The sequence below is a fragment of the Cupressus sempervirens genome, chromosome 6 (genome assembly GCF_028749045.1).
Source record: "Cupressus sempervirens isolate cs-2001-9-10 chromosome 6, ASM2874904v1, whole genome shotgun sequence".
NCBI classification, from domain to species: Eukaryota; Viridiplantae; Streptophyta; class Pinopsida; order Cupressales; family Cupressaceae; genus Cupressus; species Cupressus sempervirens.
The window spans coordinates 573,279,643-573,298,660 of record NC_143123.1 but is presented as its reverse complement, the minus strand read 5'-3'; positions in this window follow the sequence as shown (position 1 = coordinate 573,298,660).

Sequence of the window (19,018 nt, the reverse complement as noted above, 5' to 3'; positions counted from 1 at the left end):
TTTTTAGTTATTTTTTACTATATGTAAGGTGCACCTATTAGCTTGATAAAGATATTACTTAAGATAAATAGTTTAGGATTACCATATATAAGGATATGTTGTATGGGCTTATTAGTAAACTATAGCTCTTACTTCATAAACATGTCATGGGCTACATAATAGCTAGGTGGCTAAGGGTTGCTTTCCTTTTTAAAGACACCGTGTCATATAAATGATTTCTTGGGTTTCTTCCTAATATGCTACTACCTAGGGAGTAATAGATTATGATCAATATTGAGAAAGATATGTAGGGTCTATCATTCCTCACAATAATTCATGTACTACCTCTTAATTGATGCTTGTCTACCTCATAGTACTCTGGCGACATCATGTTTCTTAGTTTATGTAGGATAGTCAAGGAGCTTCTAGAAAATTCATTTTTTTTGTCTTATTTCTCTTGCTATAGTGCCTTGTCTTTTTCATTCGGCTGGTTACCTTGTAAGTATGGACACTAACATCTATTTTTTTCATTTTTCTAAGGCCCACATGATGGCCTTTTGACTCAACATCAAATCTAAAAGATGGAATCATATTCTTAGGCTAGTTGATGGGATGACTCACATTACAGTCAGCAGGGAAATTGTTGAAGGTTTCTTCAACTATGACTTCACCGAGAGGATGAAAAGTGATGTCATTGTCACATTCATTGGATGTATGGCCAAAGCCAAAATCTCCAAATAGGCCATGGTAAGACCCTATTTAAATATTTTTTATCCCACTTGGTGTCAAGGAGCAATGGAAGTCATCATGAGCCTTGATGATAATTTATTTGTGCCACTCCCTAAGATGTATATGAATCATCCACCAAGTAGCTTGGTTGTGGCGAACATACCCAGGAGGCCTACCTAAATGATAAGGGATATGATAGCTTTAAATATGGTTTGCCCCAAGATGGAAGCCTATTTTTATTTCCACCTTCGATGGAGAAGGATCTCGATGGACCTAGGTATCAACTAGCTCAGCAATTACCTTGGCATTTTTAAGGCTTATATCCACCTGAGTGTGGATTTTGGCAACCTAGATTTGCTGAATTTTTGCACTTCTAATATTGAGAAGTCTAGCAGAGAAAGGTCTTCGTTCAAATTTCCCCCCATTTCTAGTTAGAAAATATGAATGAAATCGCAGATGTAATCATGATGTTTTGGGAGAAGTAAGGTGTGTCTAGGTTTTTTTGGTTTTTGTTTCTCAATTTGCCTTGCTCTAGTTTGCTGACTGGGCTATGTTGTATCATCCTCCCAAGAAATTGGGAGTTTTGTTAGGGTTTTTTGTATTCAAAATGAAATTAACATACAAGCTTAAGATGTTTATTATTATTCAAGATAGGTTCCTCTTAGTCTACATTAGGGTTTTTGATTTAGATATCAAGTTAATGAAGACTGATATCAGATGATGGTCATGATATGGATAGTTTAGGTGCATTTTAGAGATTTAGATGATCACACATACTTGTAATTCTCTATACTTAGTATGAATATAGACTTTAATTGGAGTGTCAATTAGTTTAGAGATATCAAAGTAATGCATTTTGCATTTAGCATGCAAAGCTGGGTTGGAAACATAGTAAGGGTTTTCTATTTTTCAGCTATGTAGAGTCATGAATTTCACCAAATTATTTTTCTTTATGGCAAGTTTATTTATTTGTATTTAGTAGGGTACTCTGTGTTTTTTTTCTAATTTGAAGGGTTCGATGGTGTGGGACATAGTCTCAATTCATTTCAATTGTCTGATGTTCAAAAATGACATGCGAGGATGCAGTGTTGGGTTTTTGAGATTTTGGTTGGTTTCAAATAGTGGCTAGTCCAGCCAGTTCTATCTGATCTCTGGTACTCACCCTATATTATCTTGAGGGGTTATTTGTGTTGCTATGGCATAATGAGATTAATGTATTTCAATCCTTTAGGGTAGCTATTGTCTATTTTTTTCATTGGATACTACAAGAATTGTAAAGAGACTATTGTATTTTATTATAGTTTAGCATACCAAGGAAGTTTCAAAATAGCAACATTGTCAATCACAAGTACATATATAATTTTCTAGGAGGGGCTGATTACTAATAATTTTTTATGACTATTTACATGGACTTAGTTAATATGGAAGGGATAATTAATCATTTTGAGGAATTGGTAAGCCTCTTTTTAAGTTATGCATGATGCAGTAATTATCAATAGATAAGGGAAATAGTTTATTTTGTTTCAAGGTATCTCTTATTTCCAGGAAGAAAAATGCAGTCCTATCATTAACCACTTCGACTATCAAGTCTACAAGGCAGGGAAGAGTGTAACAAATAGTAAATGAAGGAAGTAAAGTGCAGTGGCTGGAAAGGTTTAGTTATAACAAGTCTTAGCCGCATATAAAATTCATATGATCATTTATACTCAATCAAATTGTGATCTTCTTTATAATAGTAACAAAAATTGTAATAATCTGATTGAGTTATGCCCCTTTTATGGTTTAGTAATAAAGGACCATGGTCTCAGGCTAAATTGGAGGTTTTCTTCCTCGTTCTTTCCTACCAGTACCTGTTTGAATGGAGGTACTCTATTGTAATTTAATTATTTTATTTTTAATAAAATCAAGGCCTTGGCCTTTTACCGATAAAAATATATATATATATAAAGAAATATATTTAAAAATAAAACAAGAATCTGAAAAAAAAAAAAAAAAAAAAAAAAAACTTTTTTTTTTAAAAGAAAAAATTAATTAATTTTTAAAATATTTTATAAATATTTTATAAATAATTAGATTAAAAATAGAATAATTAATTTTACAATACCAATTATTTTAAAATTTGATATCCATATAAAAATAAATAAATAAATATCAAACATTGAATAGTTGTACTTTGTAAGACACTTAATATATCTAGTCTACGCTTCTAACTTTTTCATGCAAATCACAAAGCGATTGATATACATAGCACAAACTCACTCTAGTTCAATGATAGAAGATTTATTTGAAGCTTTAAATTTGATGGTTTAAGTGACTTATTCGAATGTAGTAGACTATATGAAATGCTTATTTTTATGAAAGGTATAAATGACACTTTAAATTATTTAAAAACTAGAAAAATTTACCATAGAGAAATATAGTATAGTATTCTAATATAAATGCATTTAACTTTATAAAATACTAAAATATTAAATTATTAAATTTATTAATAAAATTTGATTGGTTAAAAAAATGATGTTTAATCACTTGTTAGATTATGTTTGTATAGTTATATAGCCTAAGATAGGAACTAATAATAATAAATAATTTAAAAAGCTAAATTAAAGACAATTCCATAATATTTAGTTTAAATATATATTGATATATAATATTTTCAAAGTAAAATATAATTATAAACAATATTACCTTTGATTGTTTTTATATGAATTTATTGTAAATTTTTTTTTGAAAAAAACCTCATATTTAGTATATATGATTAATAAAATTAATAAAACATTTAAATATATAATATTTTATATAAAATTATCTATACATCAACTTTTATTTTCTTTGAGGTTGACTAGTTGTTAGCTTTTAATCTTCCACCCGCTTTAAACTATATCGTCAAATAATCATTTTAGACATTCTGACTATTACCAATGGCAGAGTATCCACAGCTGGTTTTGAAATGATTTTGGAGACCATTTTAGCTTATAATTAAGGGTGGCATGCAGGAGAGAAATATGATGAAGCAGCATGGTTTACACATCACTTTCTACGAATAATGGACTAAGTCATATGTGTCTGAATACTTGTTTTTAAATTAGTCTTCTACATCAATCTCTGCTAAAAATAACAAGAAATATTTATAATTTTTATGGTAGATAATTTGAAATAATATAATATATCATTTTTCTGGGTCTACAATAATGATGAAAATATTATTGGATTAAATAGAGTTTTGATGGAGAGGATATGTTTGAGAAATATTTCAACTTTAATTTAATTGGATTGAGAGAGTCTTTATTACGTACATTTGGTATATTGTTTATTAAGTTTTAGTAAGTTTTACTATTTACAGTATGATTAAATAGATAATACAATTTTATAATGCTCACATCTAAATATTCATTAAAGATATTATTATTTTCAATAATGCACTTTGGTTTAACAACAAAGTTGTATTAGTTCTATTTTTTTATTAAATTGCATTCATTTTTATGTGGAGATGGATTTCAAGGGTGGGAAGGGTCATGAACTTTCTATAATATCTAACATAAATTCTCAACACATGTGGTATTTTATTATGAAATGAAGATTTGAGATAGTAGTATATTTCTATTATGCTCGTCATTAATGGGGAGAGGAAGGTTGTTTTTTGCAAGAACCCTCAGACTGATGTGAAATGGAGTGTTATAGGTGTCACAATCAAAATAAACTTTGAAAAGGATTCAAAAAGCAACCCCTTTTGCAATATTGTAGCATGCATAACACATGGCTATTGTGAGAGTATCCTCATAGAAAGACCAATGTTCCTTTCGGAGTCCACGGACAATCTCACTAAGTTCAAGGTTGCTTTATTAGGGCTTCATTTGGGAAGGGACATGAAGGTGAACTAACTCCACCTTTAGGGAGATTTTCTAATCACCATAAATGACATAAGGGAGAAAAATTATGCCTAACTAGAATTTTGATTAATGATTAACACCAATTTGAAAATTATTTAGGACATTTTTGAATTTAAAATTGGTTTGTATATATCAAGAGGAGAGAGAGAGAGATGTGTGTACACACACATATTCTCTTATAATCATATATTTGAAAGCATGTAAGGTTTGGTCAAGTATTGTTCATTAAAGTTCTAAAAACATACATAAGAAACAAAAGTAAATGTGAAAATAAAGTTTATCTCAAGTTTAGATATTACACCGTAAAATTAAGCTTCCAAAAATAAATTAATTAATTAATTAAATAAATTTTCAAATAATTAACAAATTAAATTTAATATCTAATTTTAACTAAATATTTATATTGAATATTATATTATAATATTTGCAAAGAATTGTGAAATCCTCTTATGTACATGTTAATAGATTTTAAAAAAATTTCAGGAGAAAGGAGCTTATGAAAAAGGTATGCGCTAAGTTTTCCCTACAATAGTGCCACATTGGCAAGGACTACAGGGCCACGCAATTTCGGTGTGCCATGACCATTGTTAGTTTTGACTCATGTGGTAGCCTTTCTCCACATAGTGTGAGTGATTTGAAATGGAGTGCTTGCCTGTTAGTGGTGAGAGATCCATCGCCATGAGCTCATTTCCCAAGAAAGAGGTTGTGTCTGCCTCCGCTCCAATTTGGCCATGCAACCAGCTTCTTCCAAACCAGCAGGAGCTTTCATATGGTGCTGCTAACAACACCATGACTCTGCCTCCAAGCTAGGAATAAGATGGATCATATACCTTTAATCAAGAGGAGAGCGGATTTAAATGTGAGAGCTTGCCGATTCAAATGCATGGAATTGATGAACAGTGGCTGCAAAAGTGTGGATTTTAGTTGGAGAGCTTGCTAATTCAAATGCAAGGATTTGATGATTTTCAGTTCATTCCCATGCTAGATTCACATGATGAAGATTATGGCTATTCAGAGCTCAACCTTCAAGCCTGGAAGACTTATGAACCAACCGTCTCAGAGTTATGTTGTGAAGTATTTGCCAAGCAGCCAAGGAACAAATCGTTTTATATGCTGGAAGACATACTGGTGAAGCTCCCAATGGTTTCTCCTATTCTTAGTCCTAGCCTGCCGATGAGCCCCTGTATTCTTCCTTCCCCGCATTTTTCTTCAGATGTTTGCTCTTCTTCATGCCTCCTATTTTCGGCTAGGTTTCATGCCTACAGATGAGCTTTGTAATTCCTCCTTCCCCGTAGTTTTCTTCAAATGTGAGCTTCTGTTCTGGTAGGGTTTCATGCTCGCCAGCTTCATTATAATCAAGTGAGGTAGAGATAGAGCATTTAAATTAGTTGACACAATTACAAAGCTGTTGTAAGCCTCATCAATATCCTTCTATAGAGCTACAGAGCATTGCGGTTTGTCACAAGAGAAGTAAAATTTGGGAAAAGATTTGATCTTTGGAGAAACTGATACCCCAAGATTCGAAGCTCAATACGGCCAAAATGTTGGATGAGGCTATCAAGTACCTTAAATTCTTGAAAGCGCAAGTTCAGGTTTTGGAACATTACGTCGATTCGAAGCTAGGTCTCAAACCAAACCCTAATTGTGCAGATGATATTGCGAATATTTGCATGAATTTTAATAGCAAATATGCTTTGGCAATGCAGAGATTAGGTTTTGCTGCTGCTCCATCAAATATTACTGACCAGATGCTTCACACTCTACTGAGCTCCTCTAGAATTCAAAAACATCTCTTTAGTGCAGGAAAAATCATGGTTACATTGTAGTAGAAGGAAAAGCTTGCATCTACACAGCCTGATCTATCCAGTCATTTCTCTGGTTTATTCGTTGCTTAACATTTAAAAATCTTTTTTTTTCCTTTTCTAATTTTATAGCTATACTAAATTTGATCTTGACTTTCATATGTTCTCGTATGTGTGTGGAGATGTGAAGTTTTGTACCATCTCATTACTGCCAAATTCTGGCAGAAGAAAAGTTTGATGTCCAAAAATGCTGAAACAAATTTTACGTTGGAAAATGCCATGAATTTTTTTTTGTCGGAGGATGCTATAAATTTTTCGTTGGATTAAAAACTTTGTAATCAAAATAGCAGAGCAATGGTTGTAATTGTAAATTTTGTTGGATTCATTGTGAGTCAGTAATGGGGTCGGTAGAAATACCGTAAAAATTAGTTCTGCACTGCTCACAATTGCATGATAGCATTGAATATCTAAATGAGTGGGATACATTCTTGTTCATTAAAAGAATGTTCTTTTTTCTTTTTTATCACGTAGGAAATTGAATGATTAAATGAATTTTGTCAAAGAGCTTACCTTTTTCCTGATGATGTCACAGTGGACTATTAATTTGGCAAAAGACAATCTATGGACATAGTTGCAAATAAAACCCCAACAGAAGAGAGTTTTCTCCTAATAAATTCCAACATTATTAAGCTTCTTCTAATCGATGGAATGTTCTCTCTCTAATTATTTATGTTTTGAAGGCTGCATTGAAGTGTATTTTCCCTTATAATCTTTTTGGTTTTTCGAATAGCTGCATCTATGTTACTCACTACTACCTGTTGGAGTTAATCAATTTAGGTAATACTTGCAATGGTTATTATTTTTACCTATAGAACTTATATATTAAAGCATCCTCTATTTCTCCTCTCATTGCATGCATCCACTGAAATTGATGTTGAGCTTCACATGTAATGTCGGCACTGTAACATTTCTTGAATGCCTGTGGAGATAACAAGGCCCATACCATCTCCTACTATGAAAATTTCACAGAACAAATTTTTGTTGCAGAAAATGCTGTCAAAATTTTGCTATCAGAAAATGCTGTTAAAAAAATTGATTTTGAAAAATGTTGTAATAACATTGATTTCGGAAAATGCTACGAAAATTTTGATGTCCAGAAATGTTGCGACATTTTTGCCAGAAAAGTTTTAGAAATCTAATTTTTATAAAATTTGTTGGATTCGTTGTGAGTCAGTGACGGGCTTGGCAGAAATATCGAAAAATGGGCTCTCTTTGAAAAAAAAAACTCATGTATTTTTCACCATTGCATCATGGCACTTAATACCTACATGAAAGGATAAATTCTTAGTCAAAGAATGAAGGAAATTGAATGCACCTTGCAACATTTATCTGAGGGCATACTTTAATGCTTGATGATGTCATAATGGAAAAAGGGATCTGTAAGACAATATTTACTAGCACTTGTATCAAAGGAGGTGAAAGGGTATGCTGATAGGAAAAAATTATATAAGATAATATTATTATTTCTTTTTGTTTAAAACTGTAAATTCTATTAATTGAAATGTGATGTGCCTTGTGTCTTTTTCTTGAGTTTGATCGTAAAGAATCCTTGTGGTTACGTTCAACTCTCTTTGACCTTTCTCTAACCCACCACAGCTTATGAGTCTTAAAAATGGAAGAATGGGTCATAAATAGAGGGCATTATCTTCTTAGGGGGCTTATTTTCTTTCGCAAAAGATATTGCTTTTATATAATAATTCATTTAAGAAAGCGTCAATATTATATGTTGTTGGATTACATCCTTCTACATAATAAGCCAATATTATATGACTTATGTCAATTTAACAAGTTAACCCTAAACATACTCGACAACTCAACCTTAAGAAATGCTTGATGAGTCAACTAAAAAATACTTGACAAATGCAATACTTGTTTCATGAGTCACCACAAACAAATAATTAGTACTTTTAACTTTTAAGTCTAAAAATTAACTAGGGCTATAATCTTATAATAGCCAACAATTGAAATTTGCATAAGAGATTCAATTTGTAATATATATATATACTTCAAGAAACTTTTTTTTCCAATGATAGGGCCCAAGCTTTTGACCAATCCTTGGGCATATATAATATATTTTTGATTCCCAAAATAGATGAAGGAATGACACAATGTGGGGAATAACGAGTACCAAATTAGCATATACCTTGAGGGAAACATTAGACCATAAAAAATGATACCTTAATCTTGGTAAAGAGTAATGTTTTATCAAAGTAGTGACAACCCCATCAAAGTTGGGCTCTCCTAAGGCCAAATGATATTAATTAATTCCATAATTTCATAATAGGGAACATGACAATTAATGTTTTATTTTTAAACTTGTGTTCTCCTTTGGGGAAGCAAATTCCTTTACATCCCCCTACAAAGGCATACACTCTAGGCATGCCTCCTCTCATAGGACTAAAAAGTTTCATGCCTTTTATATGATTTTCCTCCTCATACATTCCCTCTATGCTTAGGAAATATGGAGGGAGGTTCTCTCTAAATGGAAGGTTTAGTGGTGCTTTAATGAGGATCTTCACTAGTTTGTCGACTAGAAAGGCCCATCCAACCATTTGATACTTAGATCCTTCTAGAAAACCACCCCCCTCCTTTGTGTGCTAGCAAATTTGGAAGGAATGGAATGACCATATCTTTTGGAATAACTATATCTTGCAAAACACTCTTTGGGTTAAGTGTCATAATGAATTTGAAGAAAGAATTGGTTTTGAAATCATTTTCCTTTGTGGAAATCCCACCAAAAATATTTATGATGAAGGTGAGAGGATGATCCATGAGGATTTTGTCAAAGGATTACAGCCGCAAAAGATAGATGTATTGGAAAATAATAATGGCAATCCCCTTGTGTATCTTATTACGGGATGGGGGTACATCTGCCATTCCTTAAGAATGATGGGAAAGGTTCCCTTCATATGTGTAGAGATAGGGTGGAAGTTGGAAAATGTGACACCTTGTTATCATAATATGGGAATCGATTATTTTAAAGAGTTCATTCTCAATGATACTATCTTAAAAGTCCTTTGTCTTCAACCTCAACCTTACAAGATGGGTGCATGCTCAAATCATATTGATCCTCCTCAAATCATATTGAGCATGATAAAATTGAAGATTACATCAAAGATAGTGAGGCGATATGGGTGTATTTTTAGGAATGTGGCATTTTGTTGTTTATGGAGTGTATTCAAGGGTTTGACAAGCATGCATCCTTGCAATTTGTGGACTCTTGGGCTAACAGATAGGTGACCATCAATGGGATTACCTTTGAAATTATAGAGGAGCTCATATCAATGATCAATGGCATGTCTCTAGAAGGCAAGACCTAGCATAAGCAACCCAGAGTTTTTGGGAAACCCTTTTATATCTTGTATCAGACCTTCATGTTCATGCTTTACAAATTCTAAAAAGCTCTCAACCCCCCTACTTTTTTTAATCCCCTAGTCATTGTTACTCCCTAGGTCTCCACTGACCTAAGCCCTAAGATGGCCTCGAATAAAGTTGTCAAAAAATCTCTTGGAACCAGAAATGACATTAGCATTATTGACTCTAAGACTAATATTGGGTGTAGCAACAAAGTCACCAAGATATCTAGCATGAGGCTAAAATTAGAGAAATTTAGGACCCCTCCCCACCCCCTCCCCCCCAAAAGACAATATGAGTTCAAAATCCATAGAGACAAAAGGTAAGCCTATGAGAAAGAGGAAAATAAAATTAATTCACCCTAGCTCTAAGAATAAGGATAACCCTAGCCCATCCCATGTTTCTAATATAATGGAAGGTAACCTATCCTCAGACAAGAGCTTGGGTAAGGATATCACCTCCCTCATGAAGGAGGTAGGGAGCGGTGGGGGAGAGATGGGGGTCTCTGCCAGGAAAAAGAGAAAAGTAAAACTATGATGAAAAGGGTGGAGAAATCTATGAATGATCTAACAGATAACTAGGAGGTCATGTACTGTAAATTTGAGACCCTTGTTGAGTTCACTAAAAAGGTTATGCATTTGGTGGTCACTACTCTATATTTTATACAAGTTAACAATGAGTAGAAGGATGTAGGAAAAGAAACAGAAACCCCCTGCTCCCTCTATAGCTTAATGGTGGATGATTGGTTCAAGACCTTGCTGGATAAGCCTCTGAAGGAGGAGAATGAGAGGCCTATTAAGGAGAACCTAGAAGATAAAGAGGGGACTTAACCCCTGTGCTAATCTTTCTCTTTTATTTTTATTTTTATGTAGTGGTATTTTATGAGCTATGTGCCTTACAAGGAAAATTTGTATAAGATGAAACACTGTTGGTTCCATAATAACACTCATAGATTGTGCTCCTACACTATTTTTTGATTTAGATATTATGGTAGCATGTTTGTCTTAGTTAATGCTGTTAGCAAGGACTTTGATATTTTTTGGGTTGATAAGTTTTTTTTGATGTCTAGAAAATGAATATGTTGAACTATAGTGGCATGATCTCTAGCTGATCTCCAACCTATTTTACTTTAGGGTCAACCCCCCTATTGCTTCTTTTTAATACATCAAAAATAGTAGATCAATGAAAGAAAATAAGAGACAGATAAAGATGTGGAGAAATGGGATGACACCCTTGATGGAACCTGGGACTTTGAGTTAGATAAAATTACCAAGGACCCCTCCCTTAACCCCACACATGTCTCTGCCAGCATCACCCTACCTTTTGTTGTTAACCAGGAGAACCCCATTACAATCAATGCCTCCCTTGACACTATTTCATCTCTGGTTAGTAAAGAGGGCTAGGAGAACCTGAAAGGCCAAGCTAAAAATCTTGATGTGCAAGATAAGAGGAACTCCCTAGAAAATTGTAGTAGGACCCTAAAACAAGGAGAATGAACCTGATACTTACAAGGAACACCATGAACTGAACGACAAGTGCATGGCGGTGGAGGAAGGATTCAACCTATTCTCCAAGTTCACCCATAAAGTGATGCATGTAGTTGCTACCACTCTTCAGCTATTGGACAATAACTTAGAGGAGGAGAACCTTGGAAAGGAGGACACAAAGCTACTTTATAGCTTCCTTGCTTATGAATGGGCCAAGGTTCTGATGGCTGGGAAGGGAAAGATAAAGGATTCTAGTTAGTGACTCACTAGTGTTTGTTGTTTTTTTGGTACTCTAATAGTCTCTTTTCATCTTCTATTGGTGGTTTCATTTTTAAGCTAAACTTGTTTATGGGCTGTAGGTGGTACGATGTGATAACCACCTACATGGAGGTTGTTAACTTTTTAAACTCTGCTAGTTTTAAAAGTAAGAATACTAGTAAATTTAATTACTGTGCTACTATTTATTATTTTTTTGATATGAACCATTAGGGGGACTATTTGGTTGTGTATTGGTTGCCATCTGGCCTTTGGCTGGTCATCAATAGGTTTTGTGCTAGTTGTTCCACCATTGTTGTAAAGGGTCAGCCCCCTAGTTTTTGGCTTCTTTTTTATTAAAAACAATAGTTCTTTTCTTCTACTTTATGGTCCAACCAACAATCAAGAGAAAAAAATTAGTCTGGGAAGAAATCAGCCAATTCATAAAGGATCAACAAAATAGTCTTATCTTATTAGGAGGAAATTTTAATACTATTTTAGACCTGAATGAAAAATTAGGGGTATCCCAAAACACCCCTCAATCTTCAAAAGATTTTTTAAAATGGTCTAATTTCCACAATTTGATAGATATACCTTCCAAGAATGGGAACTTTACATGGAACAACAAATGGAAGGATTTTGCATATATAGGTGAAAAACTAGATAGGTTTTTTATTAAAGGAGATCTAGACATAAATAACTTAAACAGTCAAATCCTTGATTTTATTGATTATTGGTTCTAACAATTTCCCAGTCAAAATTGAATTTTTTGAGCCTCATAAACCTACTAGGAATTCATTTAAATTCAAAAAAATGTGGTTTTTTTATTCTAGTTTTTTAGATAATATAAAGGTGTGGTGGTTAGAAGGTAATTTTGAAGGATCTAGGATGTTTATCTTCATGTCCAAAATGAAGATGCTAAAAGAAAAGATTCTCAAATGGAATAAAGAACAATTCAATAACATTTTTAAAGGAAAATAGTACATCAAAGATAGATTAAAGGAATTAAATCTCAAAATCATAAAGAAATGTATGAATAAAAATAGCTACTTTTTAGGAAAAGAATCGCTCACTAAACAATAGGATATTCTCTCCAAAGAAGAAATTTTTTGGAGACAAACATCAAGGGAAAGGTGGCTAGAGGAGCGAGATTGAAATAGTAAATTTTTCCATAACTCTACCCTCTATAACAAAGCCAAAAGTAAAATATCAAGTATTAGAAATCACTTGGGTGTTTTGACTGATAAATCAAATGAAATATTAGAGATTTTTGTGAACCATTTCTAGAAAGCATTAAATAATTTTGAAGGGTCAAACAGAGTGGCCCGAGCCAACTTGCTTGAAGTTATTCCTAAATTGGTTACAGTGGAAGATAACAGAGCACTAAATAAGCCCATAACATTATAAGAAGTCAGAGTGGTGGTGTTTAATATGAACCCTGAAAAATCTCCAAGTCCAAATGGATTTCAGGCCTTTTTCTATTAGAAATGTTGGGACATCATTAGTATAGATCTTTTGGAAGCTATTAAAGCATCAAGGAAGGGTGGATCTTTGTTATCCAAACTTAATTACACCTTTCTCACTCTAATCCGCAAAAAGCAAGAGCCTAAGAGTATAAGAGACTTTAGGCCCATTTCCCTATGCAACACTATCTATAAAATATTTTCAAAGATATTAGAAAATGAGCTAAAATTAATCCTTTCAAAGATTATCTCCAAGGAACAAACATGTTTCATTCTATGTAGATCTATCCTAGATGGCATTCTTACCATTCAAGAAACTATTTATTTGGCCCAAAAGAATAAAGAGGTGTATATGTTCATGAAGCTTGACATCCAAAAGCATATGATATGGTGGATTGGTGGCTCCTCTGCAAACCCTAGAAGCTTTCAATTTTTCCCATCAATAGATTAACCTTATTTTCAAATGCATTTCCTCCACCAAAATTTTTGTTGTTATTGATGGTCCCCATGAAGGTTTTTTTGAAATCTCCAGGGGCATAAGATAAGGATATCTGTTATCCCCATTTCTATATATAATTATGGCTAAAGCCTTTGTGAGATCTCTCACTAAGGCTTATAACAAATATGAGATTAAAGATATTATCATCACAAGGAATATCTCTAATATTACTCATCAACAATAAGCAGATGACACAATTTTTCCAAGTGAAAGTTCAATGAAAGAAGCGGTAGCCTTAAAATCCATCATAGAGCAGTACATGAATGCAACTCGCCAAAAAGTGAATGTCTCAAAATTGGAGATATATTTTATTAATATAAATTCTATGATGGAAAAAAAATCTATCATATTATGGGATACAAAAAAGGTTCGTTCCCATGCAAGTACCTTGGCATCGAGGTAGAAAAGGGTGTGAAGTCCAATATGGTTTGGTATAATACTATGGAGAAATTGGAATCTAGGATTGGTTGCTTGAAAGATAAGTGGCTCATAAAAGTAGGAAAGAGGATCAAGATTAGTTTGGTTTTATTAGCAATAGCTACATACCCACCCTCTTGCCTACCTCTTCCCAAGCATCTCCATCATAAGTTAGAGTCTAAACTTAGAAATTTCCTCTAAAATGATTGTGAGGAAACTAAAAAATTGGCCCTCATTAAATGGGATAATATCTACAAACATAAGGATTGTGGAGGATTAGGTATTAAGAACTTGCAATGGAAAAATGAAGTCGTAGGGGCTAAATTAATTTGGCACCTTTACACTGAAAGGGAGCATAAATGGGCAAGGATTATGTATAATTAGTACCTAAAGGCAAAAGAACCTACTTTGGTTTTTAGAATGAAGACCCTTCTTAGAGGATCAAAAATTTGGAACTTTATGGTTAAGTGTCGCCACCTCATCAGTAAATATCTAACTTGGGATGTTGGAAATGGTGATGAAGTCCTTTTTTGGGAAGATTCCTGGGATGGACACCCACTGATGGACAGTAGTCTATTCATAGGAGGCCTTAAAGAAAAATTAATTAATTAGTGGGGTAGTAAAGTGAGTGACTATAAAATTAAGATTTCTATGGAAGAACACTCTAGGCAGATTTGGAAACCTTTGAATGACATAGAGGTGGATCCAACCACTATAAAGGCATATGAAAAGATCACACAAGGCAGGAAAGTTAAGCAACTTGAGAGGAATGACAAGTTCATCTAGGAGGCTTCAAATGAAGGCAAGTATAGTGTAAAAAATGGATACAAAGAATTGTTAAACTCAAAGAGATGGGATGAAGTTTAAATCCCACTTAAACTTTGTTGGGATCCTACTTGCTTGCCGAAGCCAAGATTCTTCTTATGGCTGGCATTTCAAAATAGGATTATAATGGAAGACATACATCTTAAACTAGGTTTTGAAGGCCCCTTGAGATGTTCTCTTTGCAAGTGTGACACTGAGAATGCTAACCATCTACTATATAGCTGCCCATACTCTCAAGTCTATTGGGACTAGCTTAGACAAAGATTAGGATGGTTCACTCTGTTATCGAAAATGTAACTAATTGTCTTAAAGGTTGGCCCACCAACCTATATAAGGGTGTCTATAATAAACTATGGAATATTTGTCCTTCCATTCTTGTGTATAAAGTCTAGAAAGAAAGGAATAGAAGAATGTTTAGTGGTATGGAATTGAATTTAGAAGAGTTAGTCCAAAAAATAGAAGCTTGAATAGTTGAAACAACTACATCCCATCTCAGGAAAACTATAATAGAAGAAGGTTCCTTCTCTTTTTGGGACAGCCAAATTAAAAAAGTATGGTCCAATTCGATCAATCCCCCTCTCGTCTATTTCAAGAAAATAAAGGAGGATAGGGATAGATGCAAATTGATTCCCCCTCTAAAGGGATGGGCAAAACATAACTTTGAGGGAGCTACTAGAGGTAATCTAGGGACAGTAGGAATTGGATGTATCATCAATGATGACACAGGCTAGTGGATTGCTAAAAAAGCCAAGTCTATCGGCCCTACAACAAATAACTTGGTTGAGCTCAAAGCAATGGAAGAAGGACTAAAGCTCTGCCATGAATTAGGATTACCAAAAATATTCATCGAAGGTAATTCTCAAATTGTTTTAAATGCTACTAGGAATATGATCAAGATTGAGAAAGATATGTAGGGTCTATCATTCCTCACAGTGATGCATGTACTACATCTTAACTAATGCTTTTCTACCTCATAGTACTCTAGTGACATCATGTATCTTAGTTTATGCAAGATAGTCAAGGAGCTTCTAGAAAATTCCATTTTTTTGTCTTATTTCTCTTGCTATAGTGCCTTGTCTTTGTTATTCGATTGGTTACCTTGTAAGTATGGACACTAACATCTATGTTTTTCATTTTTCTGAGCCCCACATGATGGCCTTTTGACTCAACATCAAATCTAAAAGATGGAATCATATTCTTAGGCCACATGATGGGATGACTCACATTGCGGTCAGTAGGGCAATTGTTGAAGGTTTCTTCAACTATGACTTTACTTGGAGGATGAATAGTGATTTCATTAGCACATTCATTGGATTTATGGCCAAAGTCAAGATCTCCAAATAGGCCATGGTAAGACTCCATTTAAATATTTTTTATTCCACTTGGTGTCAAGGAGATAAGGAAGTCATCATGAGCCTAGATGATAATTTATGTGCGTCACTCCTTGAGATGTATATGAATCATCCACCAAGTAGCTTGGTTGTGGCAAACATACCCAAGAAGCCTACCTTAATGATAAGGGATATGACAGATTTCAATATGGTTTGGCCCAAGATGGAAGCTTATTTTTATTTCATCCTTCGATGGAGAAGGATCTCGATGGACCTAGGTCTCGACTGGCTCAACAACTACCTTGGAATTTTTATGTCTTATATCCACCTGAGTGTGGATTTTGGCAACCTAGATTTTCTGAATTTTTGCACTCCTAATATTGAGAAGTTTAGCAAAGAAAGGTCTTTGTTCAAATTTCCCCCCATTTCTAGTCAGGAAATACGAACAAAATTGCAAATGTAATCATGGTGTTTTGGAAGAAGTAAGGTGTGTCTAGGTTTTTTTGGTTTTTGTTTCTCAGTTTGCCTTGCTCTAGTTTGCTGACTGGGCTATGTCGTATCATCCTCCCTAGAAATTGGGAGTTTTGTTAGGGTTTTTTGTATTCAAAATGAAATTAGCATACAAGCTTAAGATTTTTATTATTATTCAAGATAGGTTCCTCTTAGTCTACATTAGGGTTTTTGATTTAGATATCAAGTTAATGAAGACTGATATCGGATGATGGTTAGGATATGGATAGTTTAGTTGCATTTTAGAGATTTAGATGATCACACATACTTGTAATTCTCTGTACTTACTATGAATATAGACTTTAATTGGAGTGTCAATTAGGTTAGAGATATTAGAGTAATGCATCTTGCATTTAGCATGCAAAGCTGGGTTGGAAACATAGTAAGGGTTTTCTATTTTTCAGCTATGTAGATTCATGAATTTCACCAAATTATTTTTCTTTATGGAAAGTTTAATTATCTGTATTTAGTAGGGTATTCTATGTTTTTTACTAATCTTAAGGGCTCGATGGTGTGGGACTTAGCCTCAATTCATTTCAATTGTCTGATGTTAAAAAATGACATGTGAGGATGCAGTGTAAGGTTTTTGAGATTTTGGTTGGTTTGAAATAGTGGTGAGTCCAGCCAGTTCTATCTGATCTCTGGTACTTACCCTATATTATCTTGAGGCATTATTTGTGTTGCTATGGCATAATGAGATTAATGCATTTCAATCCTTAAGGCTAGCTATGGTCTAGTTTTTTTCATTGGATACTACAAGAATTGTAAAGAGACTGTTGTATTTTATTAACTAATTCTAAAATTGCCGAAAATGTATAAAGGATTACATTAAAATATGTTGGAATCTTCCATTTTCTTCTTGGTCATTTCAAATTACCTTTGAGGAGTTATGTGAGAAGTTAGCTCAATATGATTTAGATTAAGAAATTAAGGCCTTCCCATTAATTTCTTCAATGATCCCAATAATATGAAGAATATTTTTAAGGGTTTTAGGTTGAATGTGAATAGTTTTTTTAATGTTATATTACTTGAATTTCTTGAAGTTAATGATCAATAAATCATGGCTTTATGTTTCCCAAGATGGATATTATTTCTTTTGTATGGAAATGGCTTCTTCAAATCTTGAATCAAGTTGTAATTTTCTTCATATTGATGAATTCCCACGACTCTATTTTTTCCCACAAAATGCTTGTATTCTAATTTTTATAATGCCTTAGTTGACCTCCCATGACATAGAATTGAGTTGGAAGAATAAGATAATTTTTAATTCCAACTTGAGATCTTTGGAGCCATAAATGTCAAATTTCTATATAGGAAATGAGGTTATTGAATAATAACTTTTCCCTCTTCTAAGGAGTAACAAAAGTGTGTCTAGTGCTAGGGCACAATAAGCTCAACAAACCAAGCTCTAATCCTAAAGAGAATCACCACCATAATTCAAATAAGGTTATAGGGTTAATAAATCACCCTCCCAACTCTATTATTTCCATTACTAACTGTATCTTCTAGATGATCATTTACCTACTATTGAGACACTTGGACCCTTGCTTATGCTACCCTTCCCTCTTGACCTTTTCCTAGTGTTGAAGAGTTTGATAGCTTCAAATATGATATCAAAGATGCCTTTGGTTCTTGGGCTACCCCTATCAACCCTTTTATTTTTAACAAAAAAGTAGGAGGTCTAGAGTCAAAAGGTCAAGTGTTTTCTTAAAATGCACAATAATTGACACTGGAAACAAATTAAGAAGATAGAATATATTAGAAAGAGAATTGAACCTCATGTTTATCTAGAACAAGTGGGGAGGAAAGATAATTCTTTCTATAATACTATTAATGGACATCTATCTAAGACTTCCCTTATTAATAATCACGAGACTAGGATCATGAAAAAAAAAATCCAAATCATGACACCTTCATGACTACTTTCTCTAAGAAAGAGGGACTTAATTCCATTTCCCTTGAAAATGCATATATTGAATTAAGACTTACAAGGAGTGAGAGAGATTGAACATTCTAGGCCATGGGTTTTCCAACAATGGACACCTCTTTCATATTGGCAAATTATCCTTGATAATATATAGAGCAAGGTGGTTATTGATGATGTTAATGTTGGTGCTAATGAATTGGCTTTTTTTTCTTGAAGGTCTAACTTTTCCTTGAATATGTGGCTAGAGATAGCCAAGAACAAGGAAGTAGTAATTAAAAATACATTAGGTCTCAAGAGAAAGAAAAGAGCTAGGAGGTCTCAATGCTAAGTGGGACATTGATTCTTTGCTATAATATGTAATGATGAAAATGGAACCTAATTTCTATGAGGAATTAGCCAAATTGCTGAAATGTTAGAAACCAAAAACCCATACCAAAAAAAACATAGAAGAAAAATTTAGAAATAAAAACTAGAACACAACTTTGATGTGTGG